A 14,951-nucleotide genomic window follows, 5' to 3' on the forward strand; every position below is an offset into this window, starting at 1 on the left:
CCAACCTGACCCGGGGTGAGGGACACAGCTGCATCCTAGTGCCATTAGCTCAGCAGTCAGGCTCTGTCCAGTGTAGAACAAGTGGGTCATAGAACAGAGCCCTCTACACACCTGCACGTGCATACACACACACTCACAAGCATGTTCTCCAACATACACGTGCAGTTCTGTGTGCTACTCACACTCAAGGGCGTATGTTCACACAACACATGAATCCACTTACACTGAGCCCACTCATGACCTTAGTTCATACACAGACACACCACCAAACCCTTAGGGTCCCTAGTCTCACACCAGCACGTACCCACACCAAGCTCACACCTGGCTGCACACATTTCTACTTAATCATAGTTGATAGTTTTTACCAGTTTTCTCTGTAAGTCAGGCGTATTTGAAATTCTTTCTATTCTGTGCTCACAACAACCTTCTGAAGTAAGTACTATTTTTTCTTTGTTACTGAAGTATACTTTATATACAGTAAAGAACCAAAACTCAAGGGTTCAAATCGATGAGCTCTTTCGTGTGCACACCCTGCAGAACCATCACCCAGGTCAAGATGGAGAGCACGTCCAGAGCCCCAGCAAGCTCCCGCTGTGCCTTCCTGATGCGCCATTGTTATTCCCACGTAAGAGGTGAGAAGTCCAAGGCTCAGACCCACGGGCACACTCTAAGAGGCGGCCGGACTGGAAGCTCTGCGCCTGTGGACTCCCACACTGCATGAATGTCCATTAGTGCACACCCTCACACTGATAGAGGGCCGTGATCACAAACAGAGTGGAGGGGCCTATTCAGATTTTTCCATGAGGAAAGCAGCAGAGACACGTTAAGCTTTGTTTTCCACCTGCCCTTCAATGGTCGGATCTTGGCTCACAAAGGATGAGCGAGCTCAGGGGCTGCAGCTCCTACCCTCGGGCATAGTGTGTCCATGGGGCGGGGGACACATTCGAGGACACCTCTGCACTAGAAGAAGCCATTCAAACATTTTTATCATGCCCTCCACCTGCAGAAGCACCATGGTCACGTGTCGCTTAACCGGGACACATCCTGAGAAATGCGTCATTGGGTAATTTCATTGTCTTGTGAACGTCATAGAGTGTGCTTACACAAACCTAGATGGTCTAGCTTCCCCCATGTCCATGCTGTACGGTACTAGTCTTCTGGGACCACCAGATATGCGGTCCATCATTGACTGAAGCATTGTTATGCGGCGCCTGACGGAACTGGTGAAGCTTGAGATTCATTCGTTCCTTCTGTTAATAAATGTGTATTGAGCACTTCCCTACCTTGTGTCAGTCCTGCCCTAGGTGCTGAGGATGCAGCAGTGAAACGCAAAAAATATCCCTGCGTCGTGGAGCTGACAGACAGTGAAATATCTGGGATGTGGGGTAATGAAAAGGGCTCTGGAGAAAGGAGAGAGGATAGGGAAGGGAGGCGGAAGTGCAACTTTAAACAGAACACCAGGGTCCACCCCACTGAGAAGGAGCTGTTAGAGGAAAGATGGGAAGCAGCTGAGGGAGTGACCATTGTGGATATGTGAGAGAAGACAGGCACCTGTTGTATTTAGATGCCCATTATGGATTTTGTGAAATGCACATTCTAGCACCTGCCTCGCCCTTAGTGCTGTGTGGCTTTGATGGAGCCACTCCCCCTCTCTGGGCTCTGTCTCTTCACCCACATGATGTGAGGCTTAGATAATGAGCTGCCCTGTCCACCTGAGCGCTCTGTGTCCTCGCGGGCCTCCCTACCCAGTGGAGGAGGCTTGTTCACAGGGCCTGGCAGAGTTCCACAGCAGTGTCTCTGGCCTGGCCACCCTCACTCCAGGGCTGGCCACAGCCTCAGTCCAGGGCCCTGACCCCTTTGATGCAGTGGCCAGGGATGGCGGTAGGGGAGATCCTGGCATGGTTCCTGGACATTAGAGCATTTTCCAATAGTGACTACGTGTAATTGGGAGAATGGGGTGGCATTCCTGGGGTGCCTTGGGTATCGTATGTATGTTTATCTGCACATTTACTGTTAAGAGGAACAGCGGATGAGAGCTGAATCCAGGGTCCCTTCAGACTCCGCTCTCCCTGCATATGCCCAGGCCCAGCCGATGTCTACAGGACCTCTCTCCTGGGTAGCCCCTGGCCTCCTCCCAGGGTTGGCTTCACGTCTATTCTCTGTTCCCTTCCCTTCCTCCCCTTTTTTCTCAAAAGCCTCCTTAAGGGAAGTGGTCAGCCAAGACCGTCTAGACAAGAAAGAAGATGGCGAAGGAGATACGGACACACCCTCGTGGGTCATTTAGGAATTGCATTCAGCTGCAAGTAACATAGTCCTGAAAGACAGCGGCTTAACCAAGATAGGGGTTTATTTTTCTCTCATTGAATGTAAAATCTGAAGGTAATTACAGGTTGGCTTCCATCCTCAAGGCCTCCTCATGGTCACAATGTAGCCACCACAGCTCCAGTCATCACATTCCAGTTGTAGGCAGAAAGGAGGAAAGACTGAATCAGTCCCTTTTTTACAGAACAGTCCTGGAATCCCTACCCAACAACTTCATGTATGTGCCATTGGCCAGAACTTGGTTAACTGTTCCTTCTGTCTGCTAGGAATGCTGGCATTATTTCACCCAAGAAAATTGGGATTCCATTTGTAAGAAAGAAAGAAAGAGAATGGATATTAGGGAGGCAAGTAGTGCTCTCTTCCGTATGCATGCCGTGTACTCTTCCATCTCTGTACGTAAAAAACTCATGCTCTTCCCTCCACCCTCACCCCTACACATCTATTCTCTGCTAAGGAGCCTACAGCACATTTTCTGAACCTGTGGAGGTTGCCAGGAAGAGAAACCCTCCAGAGTTGCTCAAGTGGAAGGGGGAGGGTGGAGTTGATTGGAAGAACACACACCAGCCTCTGTGCTCTGTGTCTATCCGAGAGGAGGGGTAGGGCCTCCCCACCTCCTGCGCAGCCCAGGGCTGGAGACACAGCAGTGAACAAGCCAGGTCCAGTCTCTGCCTCCAAGGAGCTGACACTCTGATGGGGACAGACGGTCATTGCACAGACCAAAATCTAACAAGGTCATCTCAGGCTTCTCACGCTCCTCTGAGTGCCAAGAAGATAAAGGGAAGGGCAGTGCAGAGAGATGAACCGGGTGGTCGGGGAGCACTGGGCACAGTCGCACGCACTCAGTGTGTGCGGGACACAGCCCTCAGGAGAGGGCCCCAGAGTCCAGAGGCTGTGGACCCTTGAGGGGCAGCTGATGGAACGCAGCCCCAGGCGGAAGGCCCAGGGCAGGTGTCAGGTGCCATGCTCTCAGCCCTGGGGGACAAAGAAATAACAGGGGGGTCTGGGTGGGGGCTCCTGTGCCAGTGCTGAGGCTTTCAGAGGAGCTGCTGGGTCCAGACACCTAGCTGATGCCAAAGGTCCAAGACTGGGGTCCCCATGGGTCCCCTGAGTGGTCCTCCCTGGCCGCTGGGGCTCCAGGTTGTGGCTGGATGGTGGACTCGAGGAGGCCTGAGGAAGGAGGCAGGTCCTCGCCGCCCAGATCCTCGCACCCCTGGCGGACCTTCCTGGCAGCTTGCTGGGCTTGGAGAGGAGCCCCCCCACCCCAAAACGGCCATGAGAGAGAGGGGACTTCCACCCCCGGGGCAGAGACCTAGGCCCTGAGCACCTTCCCCTGGAGAAAGTGCCCGGGTGCTGGGGAGGGAGGGGACGGGCCGGCTCCCCAAGCTGTCTCTTCTGCACGGCCTGCTGCCCCAGAGCGTGCCTCTCACCATGATGTCTCTGAGGCCCTGAGGAAGATCAAACGAACCCCTTCGCACCGAGGAGCTGAGGCTGATACAGCTTACGGTGTCCATGCTGCTACTGAGTAATGATACCTCCTGTGTCTCTAGGACGCTTTTGCTCACGCTGGGGTTCCCGGAGCCTCCCGTGGGCCCTCTATAGAGAATGTCACTGCACCCCCGCCCGACATGTGAGAAGACAGAGGCTCTGCAAGAGGAGACAAACCTGCTCAACCTCCCCCAGAGGGAGGGGAGTGGCTGCGGGGAGGAGCAGAGCTGGGTCCTGCGGTCCAGGGTCTGGGTGCCAGGCTAGGACCCTATCCAGTGGCAGCAGTGAGCCCTGTGGGGTCGTCAGCCTGATGTACCCACATGATGTAGACGCACATCCACCCCCATCCCTGCGGCTGCTCTCATCCTGCTGACCGTGGTTACCAATTGTATCTCATCTGTTTCTCCCATCCATCCACCTGCAAGGTATACGTTATCCCCGGTTCACGGTACAGGAAACTGAGCCGTAAGGAGGTGGAGACGCTTGCCCAAGGTTTCAGGACACCTGGGCCGGGTCCTCTGGTCCCATGCCTGCCCTTTGTGCCCAGCGCCCATGTGGCAGTGCTGAGAGGCGTGTAGGACACAGGCTCCAATGTCACTTACACCTGGCCAGGTGTGACCTTGGGCAGTTCACTGATCTACTGGGCCTCGGTGTCCTCACCCGTGATATGGGGCTAGTTCCCATTTCATAGGGTCTTTTTCAGACGACACTGGGCTCCCGCCCACCTGAGGCCACCACCCTCCTCTTGGGGCCAGGCAACAGCTGGGGGGCAGCTCCTGCTGTGCCCCGGTCCCCCCTTCCCTTCCCTGGCCCTGTGCCAGCTAGGCCCGCCCGTGCCACATCTTCCAGATGGCACCTCGAACCTGGGCCGCCCAGGAACAAACATCCCCTCCCCGGCCCTCCCAGGAGGCCACACCCTCTCGAACCCACACCACACCATCCACTTGCAGGATGCCTCATGGCTGGGGCCAGGTGTGAGGGGCAGCAGTTTGGGGCCAGGGCTGTGCCCTGTCCTTTCCGGGAAGGGGGAGGAGAAGCCAACCAGGGAGACTGAGACCAGAGCAGAGAGCTGTGAAAATGGGCTCAGGACACTTGAGACCACCCCGTCCTCTTTCCCTTCCTCTCTCCTCTCCTCTCTCTTCTCTGTTCTTCCTCCCCCTTCTCAAGAGAGGCAAACTGACCCACTTTAATCAGCTGTGTGACCTTGGGCTAGTCACTGAAACTCGCTGAGCTCTCGCTTTTCCCTCTGTGGAATGGCCCCCTACCTGGGCTGGCTGTGAGGACTAAAGGATGCCTTGGGAGGCCTCAGGTGAAGGGCAGCCTGCTGGCCTCTCATCTGCCTACCTCCTACTTTGGAGGGGGCAGGGAAGAGGGAGGAGGAGGGGTGATCCTTCCCAGGTGGGCAGGGGCAGGAGCCTGGAGAGCTGAGGTCCCAGGCCAGGCAAGCAGGGGCCACATCCCCTCCTCCTGGGCCCCCGGGAACTCGTACCCTCAGCCTGACATCCCCACCCTCTTCTCAGAGGGCCCTTCTGGACCGAGCTCGGGCCTCAGTTTCCTATCTGTGTGATAGGAGCGGCAGGGTTGGTGTGTCGGGGGGAGGTGGGCTGGGTGAAGTGCCTGGCACCCATGGGGCCAGGACCCAGTATCTCACAGGGATCAAACACCTTTATCAGGAGCCCTGTGCCTCAGCCCTGACACCCATTCCAACCCCTGGGTCCCCAGGACTCAGGCGTTCTCTGCAGCTTTGATCTCCCTCCCGCTCAGCTTCCTGGGCACAGAGAGTCCGTCCTGTGCAGTTAAAGTCTTAATTACAGACGCCTACGTGCTATTGTTGCCCTTCGTTTCATGTGTGTTGGGCGGGAGTGGAGCGCTGTGGTTCTGGGGCCAGGCTGCCAGGGTTCAAGTCCTCACTCTGCACCTGCTAGCTGTGTTACCCCGGAGGCAATGTAACCGCTCCTCGGCCTCAGTTTCCTCCTCTGTAAAATGGGGTTAATAATCGTAGCGCCCAACTCAGAGGGTCGACATGCAGCTTTAACAGTTCAGACGTGTGGGGTGCTGACAACCACCAGGCTCTGTGCATGGTCTTACTGCCACTCTTCTCGTCTGTCTGCCCAGTGAGCAAGGGACCTCCCAGAGGCCCAGCTGGTGCTCCTCGGAGGCGCCCAGGAAGATCGCTGGTGGAGCAACGCAGGGGGAACGGCAATTGCCACTCACCATGGTGGCGCTGCCAGCCCCTGCCTGTGAAAGGCTGAACCGTGGAAAGATGGTGCCCCCAGGATCCCAGCCCAGGCCTGGGCAGCCCCAGGTAGTGGGTGGCCACCGGGTAGGCCGAGTGAAGCTACCCCATCCTGAAACCTCCCTCCTCCAAGTCTGTTAGGCTGGAGGACACGCCAGTTGTGGCCTCCCCTGGGCCGGGTGACCGTCTCCCTGGGAGGAGAGGCAGGGGCATGAAGACTGCGGCTTCCCATTCTACCCACTCATCTACTGTCTGTGGGGCCTGGCCACCCACTCACCTTCTCAGGGTCCCAATTTCCTCATCTGTAAACTGGAAGTGAGAGCTTCCTCAAGGGTGTGGAGATGAAATGAGACTATGTAGGTAAAGATCCTGCACAATTACCGCCATAGTGTTGTTGGGGATAGCGATTCAGAGTAAATTCAGTGAGGGGCAGAGGCAGTCCCTCCCCACCATGAGAGGGCTTGTGGGCAAGTACTGAGAGGGCCCACAAGACATTTAATGATAGACTGTCTAATCCAGCCTCTCGGCTTTCAGAAGACCAGGCTGAGGCCCAGAGAGGGAAAGGAACTTGTGGAGATTGCACAGCAAGTCAAAGGCAGGGCTGGGGCTAGAGCTGGGTGTTGAGCCCCCAGTTCCAGGCCCATGGCCTGCCGACCTCGAGGGGTACGAAGAGACGGCTCCCAGACTTCCCACCCACTCCTGCCTCAGATGCTCTGGGGTGCCTGGTTAGGCAGGCCCTTGCTCTGATCGTCTGGGTCCCTGCCCTGCCTCACTGCGTCTGTCTCTGAAATGGGGGTAAGGGCAGAACTCTGCCCAGGGTGGTTGCGAAGACCCGTGGGTGACGCACCTGCGGCCCCCCACCTCTTACCACGTGTTCCCTGCTTTACATGTGTCAGCGGTTAGTCCTGCCCCCACTCAGGACGTCCCCACTGAGGCCTGGGGAGGGAGGGGGCTCCGCTGAGGGCGCCCCGCCCGCCCCACTCGTGTACGCGCCTCCCACGTGGGAAATGCCGAGTACCACCTTCACTGGCTTGTTCCCTTCCCTTTCCTCGCACCTCGCCAAGTCCCAGCCCCTCCCTGGCTCCGCCGCCTCGGCCATGCCGCCTTCCCGGGCTCTCGGAACCCCAAGACCACCCCCCCCTTCCTGTTCCTGGGGGCCTTCCCATCTACCCCGTCCCGGTTACAGGGGGCAGCCGGTCTCAGCTCCCTAGGGCAGGGCTCGGCTGGGCACACATGGGCTGAAGAAGGAGGTGGATGGCCGTGCGGGAGAGTGTGAGGGTGGCCCGCGACACCCGAGATGCTGGGCGGCCCTGCTTCCTTCCGGCAGCTGCTGCCAAGTGCGTCCCAGACTGGGCGCGGGGACCCTGGCTTCCCTGACATGACGCACGAGCCGAGCGGCCTCAGGTGCAGGAGCAGGCAAGGGTCACTGGCGGGGGCAGGGGCGTTCCTCAGGGCCACCGGCTGCTGGGCCCAGTGAAGGGCGCGCGTGGCAAGATGTCTCCAAAGGCGGAGGAAAGGACTGGACAGAACGACCTTCCTGGGACTGACTGACTAAACTCTCCCCCATCCCGGCCCATGTACAGGCAGGACAGAGTCATGATCAGAGCTTGGGCTTCGCTAGCTTTGCATCCTGGCTGTTCCTTATTAGCTGTGTGTCCCTGGGCAATTTAATTAACCTATCTGGGCCTCAGTTTCCTCATCTGCAGATGGAGGTTATGATACCTACCCCATAGGGTTGTTATGAGAATTAAATGATATTATGTCGAAAAGGCATTCGTTCAGTGCCTATACCATAGAGAAGATTCAATAAGTACAAATAGTAATATTGTTATTATTATATTTATTAGCATAAAGGCACAGAGACCATGAGAGACTGAACTGAAGCCACGCAGTAGGTGGAAGCCAAGGAAGAACCAAGACTCCTACTTGGTACCTCTAGCAAGGGGCAACAAAGCATGGGATTACGCATGAGGCCCTGGAGCCGGGCTTCCTGGCCTCACAGATCAGCTCTGCCACTCACAAGCTGTGTGACCTCAAGCAAGTTCCTTAGCCTCTCTGTGTCTCAGTTTCTCCATCTGTGACTCAATTTATCCATCTATAAAATAGGGGTTATAATAATGCACCTGCCTCATAGGAAGGATTAAAGAGTTAATATGTGTAAAGTGCTTAGAAGAGTGCCTTATACAGAGAAAACGCTCCATAAGCTCAGCAGTTATAGTGCTGTGTGACCTTGAGAAAGTCCCTTCCCTCTCTGGGCCTTTGCTTCATCCCTTTAAAATGAACCATTAGACTAGTCAGCTGGAGGCTCCTTCAGCTCTGAGCTCCATAGTTCTGGGGAGCGGAGGCACGCTGGGTTCACACCCCCCTCCCCTGTTTACAGTCCCCACACACCTGAGGACAGCTCCCCTCCCCAGCCTCTGTTCTCCGTCTCCATCTCTCCTTTCCCCTCCTCCAGGAAGGCGGCCAAAGGAGAGGGGCAGACTTAGTGGTGAAGGGTGGAGGCGGTCACAGGTTCAGGATGCTGAGGAGCTGATGGATCCCTTCCCACCAACTCTCTGTCCTGTTCCTGCTGCCCACTGGTGCCCCAGGGATGGGCAGCTGGGCCAGGCGGCTGCTCCTCTCCTACCAGGCTGGGACCCTCCAAGGCAGGCCTGGCTTGCCCCCTCCATCAGGAGGGAGAACCCTCTCAGAAGCCCCCTCCTTGGCTTGGTGGAGGTGGGCAGGTCCTGCCTCGGAGGGTCCCGAAAGAAAGAAGACAGCAGAGGCGACAGGTCGAGCCCTGGCAGCTGTGTGACCTCGGGCAGACCCCTTGTTCTCTCTGAGCCTGTCTTGAGGTCTGTGCACAGGGCAGGCAGTGTCTCAGCCCCTCCCGGAGTTGGTGACACACAGGTCATGACTCAGGGAAGTAGGAGCTCTGAGATTCCCAGCCCCGACGCAGGTGGTCTGTATGCCCACCTGCCCTGCAGCCTGCCCCGCCTGAGTCATTTCAGGGGAGGGGCACCTCTGACTGGAGCCCAGGGTGGGGTGGGAGTGGCTGGAAACCCCAGACCAGGAAGCAAATCCTATTTTCTGTCACCCCTCCCCTGATCCTCCTTCCCGCACGCCTGCGGCCATTGTTGTCCAGGGCACTCCGGTCTCAGGTGGGAAGCAGGAGGGAGCCGGGCCCTGCACCCTCCCCACACCCTCTGCCCTCCCCACGGACATTCCCAGAACTGCCTTGGCCCCAGCCCCCATTCCCCTCCCACTTCCTCATTGGTACACCCCCCCCAACAGATTCCATCCATCTATCCATCCGTCCGTCCATCCATCTGTCCATCCATCCTTCTGTCCATCCCTTTATTCCATGCACAGCTGTTTGCAGGCACAGCACTGGAGTCCAAGGATGCCAAGCAAATAAGACAAAGCCCCTGACTGTGCACGCCCCGCCCAGGGCAGGAGACTAGGAGAAGGACAGTTGGATAAGGGGGGGTTCAGCACTGTGACCCCAGGGTCTGGGAGGGCTTCCTAGGGGAGATGAAGCCCAGGCTGGATTCTGAAGCCCAAGTACGAGGGGGGGTAGGAAAGTCTGGAAGCAAGAGCTACCATCAGCCCGGCGAGGTATCACCGTGGTGTCCCCAGTGTCTAGAACAGGGTGACATGCAATGGAGGCTCAGTAAATGCTGGAATAAGTAAATTTGGGGAGAGCTTCAGGCAGCTCCTAGAGCCTTCCAGCGCCTGTGGTTGTGAGCTGAAGCAGAATGGGTGCCTGGGACAGGGTCACGCGCAGCATCCAACGCCCCCCCTGCGCTTTCCCTGAGGGTGATGGGGAGAGTGGGGGATGGTGAGCTGCAGAGCAACGGCCCCGCCTCACCCTCCATTCCCTTCTCCGACTCTGACTCTCCGATCCAATGCACAGCCCAGCCCCAGCTGCCCTGCCCTTCCATCCAACACATCCATATCTGTTGATTCATGAAAATAAGCACATATTAAGCACCTACTGCATGCCAGATGTTTTGCTGTTAGCTGGAGGTGAATCAGAGAGTCCTACACATTACCCACGAACCAGGACAGGCACTCTTAATCTGGGGTTCATGGAGGGGTTTCAGGGGGCCTGTGAGCCCATAGAATTGTGTGTGTGTGTGTATTCTGAGTGGGGGGGGGTCTACAGCTTTTTGTAGGTTCTCAAGGGTGACCCACACAGCTCAAGACCCACGCGTGTCGGGGAGAAAGTTTCTTCCCTCGGCGTTGCACCTGGATGGTGCTGAGAAGTTTCAGGCCCAGGGCTCCCAGCCTCAGCCTAACCCTGACTCTGCCCTGGGCCCCAAACCCTCCCCAGCCCTCCTTCGGAGCTAGCTGTTCTGGCAGCAGGCAAGGGCCCCGGAACTTCCTGGCTGGTGGCGCTGCTGCCCAGCAGGGGTGTCCTGCCCACAGTCCAGGCCCCTGGAGCAGCTTTAGCTCTATCTGCTTAGGATGGTTCTGGGGAACTCTGGTGGCCACTGTATCTGGGAAGTCACCGTGGGGGAGGGGCAGGACTCAGGGTCAGGGCGTGGGCAGTCGGATCTGAGAGTCGGATCCACACGAGGACACAGGGGCTCCCTGAATGTGGCAGCTGGTAAAGGGGTGTCTGTCAACGCTGAGTCCCACCTTGCCCTCCCCCCACCCCTCCCCACCCCCCAGCTCTCAGAAATGCTCTGTATTTTTTAAATTTTGACATCTCTTTCCCTTTCTAGCATCCTCATTCATTCATTTATTAATTTCTTTCGTTCATTCTTGGGCGCCACCTGGAAGGAGGACAGGAGAGTGGTTGGGAGCCCCAGGCTCTTGTGTCACTAGCTGGGCTGGGAGAGTGCTGGAGGGGTGGGGGCGAGAGGGGGCCTGGGGAGGCCCGGGTGGTCAGGGAGCACAGGGTTGGGCAGGCTGCTCCCCGGGGCTCTCCCAGGTGTCAGAGCAGTGACAGAGGGGGCCCTGCAGGGGGAGGAGGCTGAGCCTGTGGCTGTCACCCCCTCAGCTGAGCTAAGGAACGTGGCGGGGTTGGGGTGGGGGTCGTGTGAAGACGTTATTGTCCAGGGCTCTGGAGCCCGGAACAGGACATCACGGGGAAGAACGTAGCTGGTGCATCTCCAGCATCGTTCAGTGGAGAAGATGCCCTGAACCCTCAATTGTGCCTCAATTTCCTCATCTGTAAATTGGGGACAACTTAGAGCCAAAACTATAGGACTGATGTGAGAAATAAGTGAGTTAATACACGTGGCATTGCTGACAATAACCTTGACCCTGGATTAACATGGGTTCACAATATTCATTGTATTATTAAAAATGAAGACAGAGCCATGCATGGACCCATGGTGAGTGTGTCACAAACCCAGGATTATGGCTAATTCCATTAACAGGGGTCCTTTAAAAAGTCTCTCTGGCGCTTGGCCCGTGCTGAGCGCTCCCTGAACTCTGGCCGTGATGCAGAGGAGCGAGACAGGGGGCCCCACGGGGAGAGCCCGCTGCTCCTTACAGCACCCCTTTGAAGGAGGAATCCTTGTCGCTCTTTTACCGAGCAGAGAAACTGAGGCTGAGGGGGGAGTGACTTGCCCGAGGTCACGCAGCGAGGATGCAGCAGAGCTGAGGTTTGAACTCAGTTTCTTCCTCAACAGCCCAGCTGCCTCCGGCTTCTCCAGCTCAATAGAAACAGTGCCCAAGGGCCTCTGACACCATCCCCCATGGCCCAGCGGCCCACCAGCCTGAGCTCCCTTCAGCATCGGCTTCTCATCCATCTGCTGAGAGCCCACAGCACACGTCAGGCCCCAGGACCTGCCCATCCTGCCCCGTGACTCCACCGTCACCTGCCCACAGCTGCAGCCGCTGCCCCCTCCTCCCTTCCAGGCCACTGACCCCTTCATGGGAGAGCAGGCATGTGTGGGGAGTGACGGGGTGGGGAGTAGAAAGGGGCTTCTAGAAGAACGTGCCCTTGAGGTCAGGCCTCTGCTGGACCTGGAGATCCGGGGCAGACAAAGAACATGGACGGGTGGGGGAGGGAGCCGGAGGACCTCAACACCAAGCAGGGGGCACTGAGAGCAGAGCTCCCGGAGTCACAATGCCATCCACGTGCACCCTGTAGTCCTTCAACCAGGGTCTACACCCCAGCCCTTAGCCTCCAACAAGACCTGGTGGGCCCCTTAGCTGCAAAAGGCAGTCAAGCGGCTGTGAGCATCTACACTCAGGCTCAGTCCACCCTCCAGACTCCCCAAGAATAGCCAGACTGTCCTACCCAGGGCCCTGGCAGTGCCCCAGGCTGGGGGCAGCAGGAATGGGGAAAAGGACCTGGCTGGGCTCTAACTCCTGCTCGGCTCTGCTGCCGTTGTGCTGTGTGACCTTGGGCACTTGCCCTCTCTGAGCCTCAGTAAAAAGGGAACGTGTAGGACTGGTTGATCTCTGTCCCCCTCTTGGCTCTGCCCTTGTGTTTGTGAGTCTAACCCCATAGAAGGAGAGAGTTAGAGCCCTTCGGGTCTTGATTCAAACATCTTCTCAGGCAAGCTGTCCCTGACCCCTCGCCCCCTCACACACACTTAAAATTGCCCCAGTACCTCCTATCCTGCATCCCTGCTTCATTTGTGCCACAGGGCAGCGTCATGGCCTTCTGACACCCTCTGTGTCCTACCTATCTGTGTGTATTTCTCCTCTGTCCCCAGCACGAGAATGTCTGCTCCGAGGGAGAGCCAGCTTGGTCCGTCCTGCCCACCGCCGTGCCCCATGGCGTGTAGCAGGTGCTCAATAAACATTTGCTGAGGGTGTGACGGAGGTTCAGGCACGTCACAGGCCTGGGCTGCCGAGGGAAGCCGGCCAGGGACAGGAGGAGGCGGGAGGCCGAGAGGAGTGTGGCTGAAGGGGTGAGGGAGCTGGGGGGCTCCAGGCTCAGTGCAAGGGGGTGGCGCAGCGGGGGAGGGCAGGCAAGGAGGGCCAGTGCCTGGGCAGGGCCATCTCTTGGCCTGGGAGGAGCCCACCTGCAGTGACAGTGGCCCAGGTCTGTGTGTGAGAGGAGGGGCCCCTTCGGGGTCCTTCCCAGCTGCGTCCCCCCCATCATCTCCTCTGGGCAGAGGCCGAGTGGGCGCAAGGCCACCGTGCGCAGCTGGACACGAAGGCACCACAGCCCGCCCCCAGAAGTCTCCCCTGATAAGGTGGGTAAATTTCAAAGGGGCTAATGGGCCGGGGGGCAGAGCACCGATAGCAGGGCCCCGGCTGCCAGCCGCCGCCCCGGCCCACTGCCCCGGCCCAGCCCCCAGCCGGCCGGCCACAGAACAGGTCCCGATTGTGCTCTTATCTGGGCCTGCGGTTTTGTCAGGCCCCGCTGGTTCTGCACGGGGTGGCGGGGGTGAAAAGCAGTGGCCACCTCTTGCAGTGCCACAGGCCCTCCACCACCACCCCCCACGATGGCCCAGCCCGGGCACACCTGGCGCTCCGGAGGGACAGCTGACGCACTGAGCAGGGAGGGGGGGCTTCACTTTAGATCCTGGCTCCACGCCTCGCCACGCGGGCTGCCACCCTCTCCGCGCCTCAGTTTCCTCACTGAGGTTAAAATAGGGACACTCTACCTCCAGGGGTTGTGAAGACAATTACACGAGTCAGCTTCTGTAAAGCAATAGGCGTGGCATCTGGCTCACAGCGAGCAGCGGACAAGTGAGGTGCTTGGCAGGGGAGACGGGAAATGAGGGGCTGCGGCTTCAAGGCCCTGGAGTCAGGTCTACACTGCCTCCTGGGCCTCACCTCCCTGCACCCCTGCCCTCTGCTCCAGCCACTCCCGCCTCCTCCATGTTCTGCAAGCACAAGCTGCCTCAGGGCCTTTGCTCAAGCTTTGCCTCCACTCTGGAACCCTCCAGATAACCACCGGGCTCATGCCTTGACCTCCCTCATGCTTTCGCTCAAATCCCACCTGCTCAGGGAGGTCCACCCCGACCGCCACACTTGACGCTACTCTGCACGTCCTGCCCAGCACTTCTGACATCCTATTTGTCATGGTGCTCAGCACTTTTCAGTGTACTGTATAATTTGCCTGTTCATTACTTTTACTGTTGACTGTCCGTCTCTCTCCTCTAGAATGTATACCCAACGAGGGTCACCGCTAATCCTTTCAGCACATGTTTGTGGAGTGAGTAGATTCCTGTGGCAGAGACCAGGCCAGGGACACCACCCTGCGCCGCCATCGCGGGGGCCTGCAGGGTCGGGAAGGCGTCCTATCTGCCCCCTGCACAGGCCTGCAGGGTCCCCAGGCTTGGAGGCCATCTCTGGCAGCAACCTGCCTGGCTCCATCCACAGGGAAACCCCGGGGACCCTGAGGGCTGTGCTGGGCCCTGGGGTGGGGTGAGGCTACAGAGAAGGGTGTGTGAGTTGGGTGCAGCCAGGCCTTGGACACAGAGAAGACTGGCCCATCTGCTCAGGTCCCCTCTGGTGCTTGGGGTCTCTTTTGGAGGGGCCAGTGTGGGGACAGGCAGGAGATGGCATTGGTGAGGAAGCCTAGGGCCTGGGGAGCCAGGCTCCAAGCTGGCAAGGCCTTTGGCACCTCCCACCTGTCAGTTTTTCCTAGAAAGAAAAGGGTCTTGCATACAGTAGGCGTTCATGAAACCAGTAAGCCCACAGATGACTAGCCTTGGGAGGGATGCTGGGGTCATCTGTGCCCTCGGAGGCAGAGAGACACTGAGTGGCTGTAGCCACCAGACCACAAACTCGTCCAGGGCACGTTGTGCCTGGCCACCATGCCCCAGTCCTCCTGCAGGGCCTGGCACAGAGTAGGTGCTCCAAGTGCATGGTGGCCTGTGCAGAGCAATGTGTCATGGCCCAGGGACACCCAGGGGCCACCCCTGGGCCCAAGCGAGCCCTACAGACTCCATTTGATGGAAACGCCTAGTTGTGTGTTCCTGAGGACGTAGATGCCACCCCCCAGGCT

Source organism: Equus quagga, chromosome 15 (assembly GCF_021613505.1).
Source record: "Equus quagga isolate Etosha38 chromosome 15, UCLA_HA_Equagga_1.0, whole genome shotgun sequence".
In the NCBI taxonomy this organism is placed as follows: domain Eukaryota; kingdom Metazoa; phylum Chordata; class Mammalia; order Perissodactyla; family Equidae; genus Equus; species Equus quagga.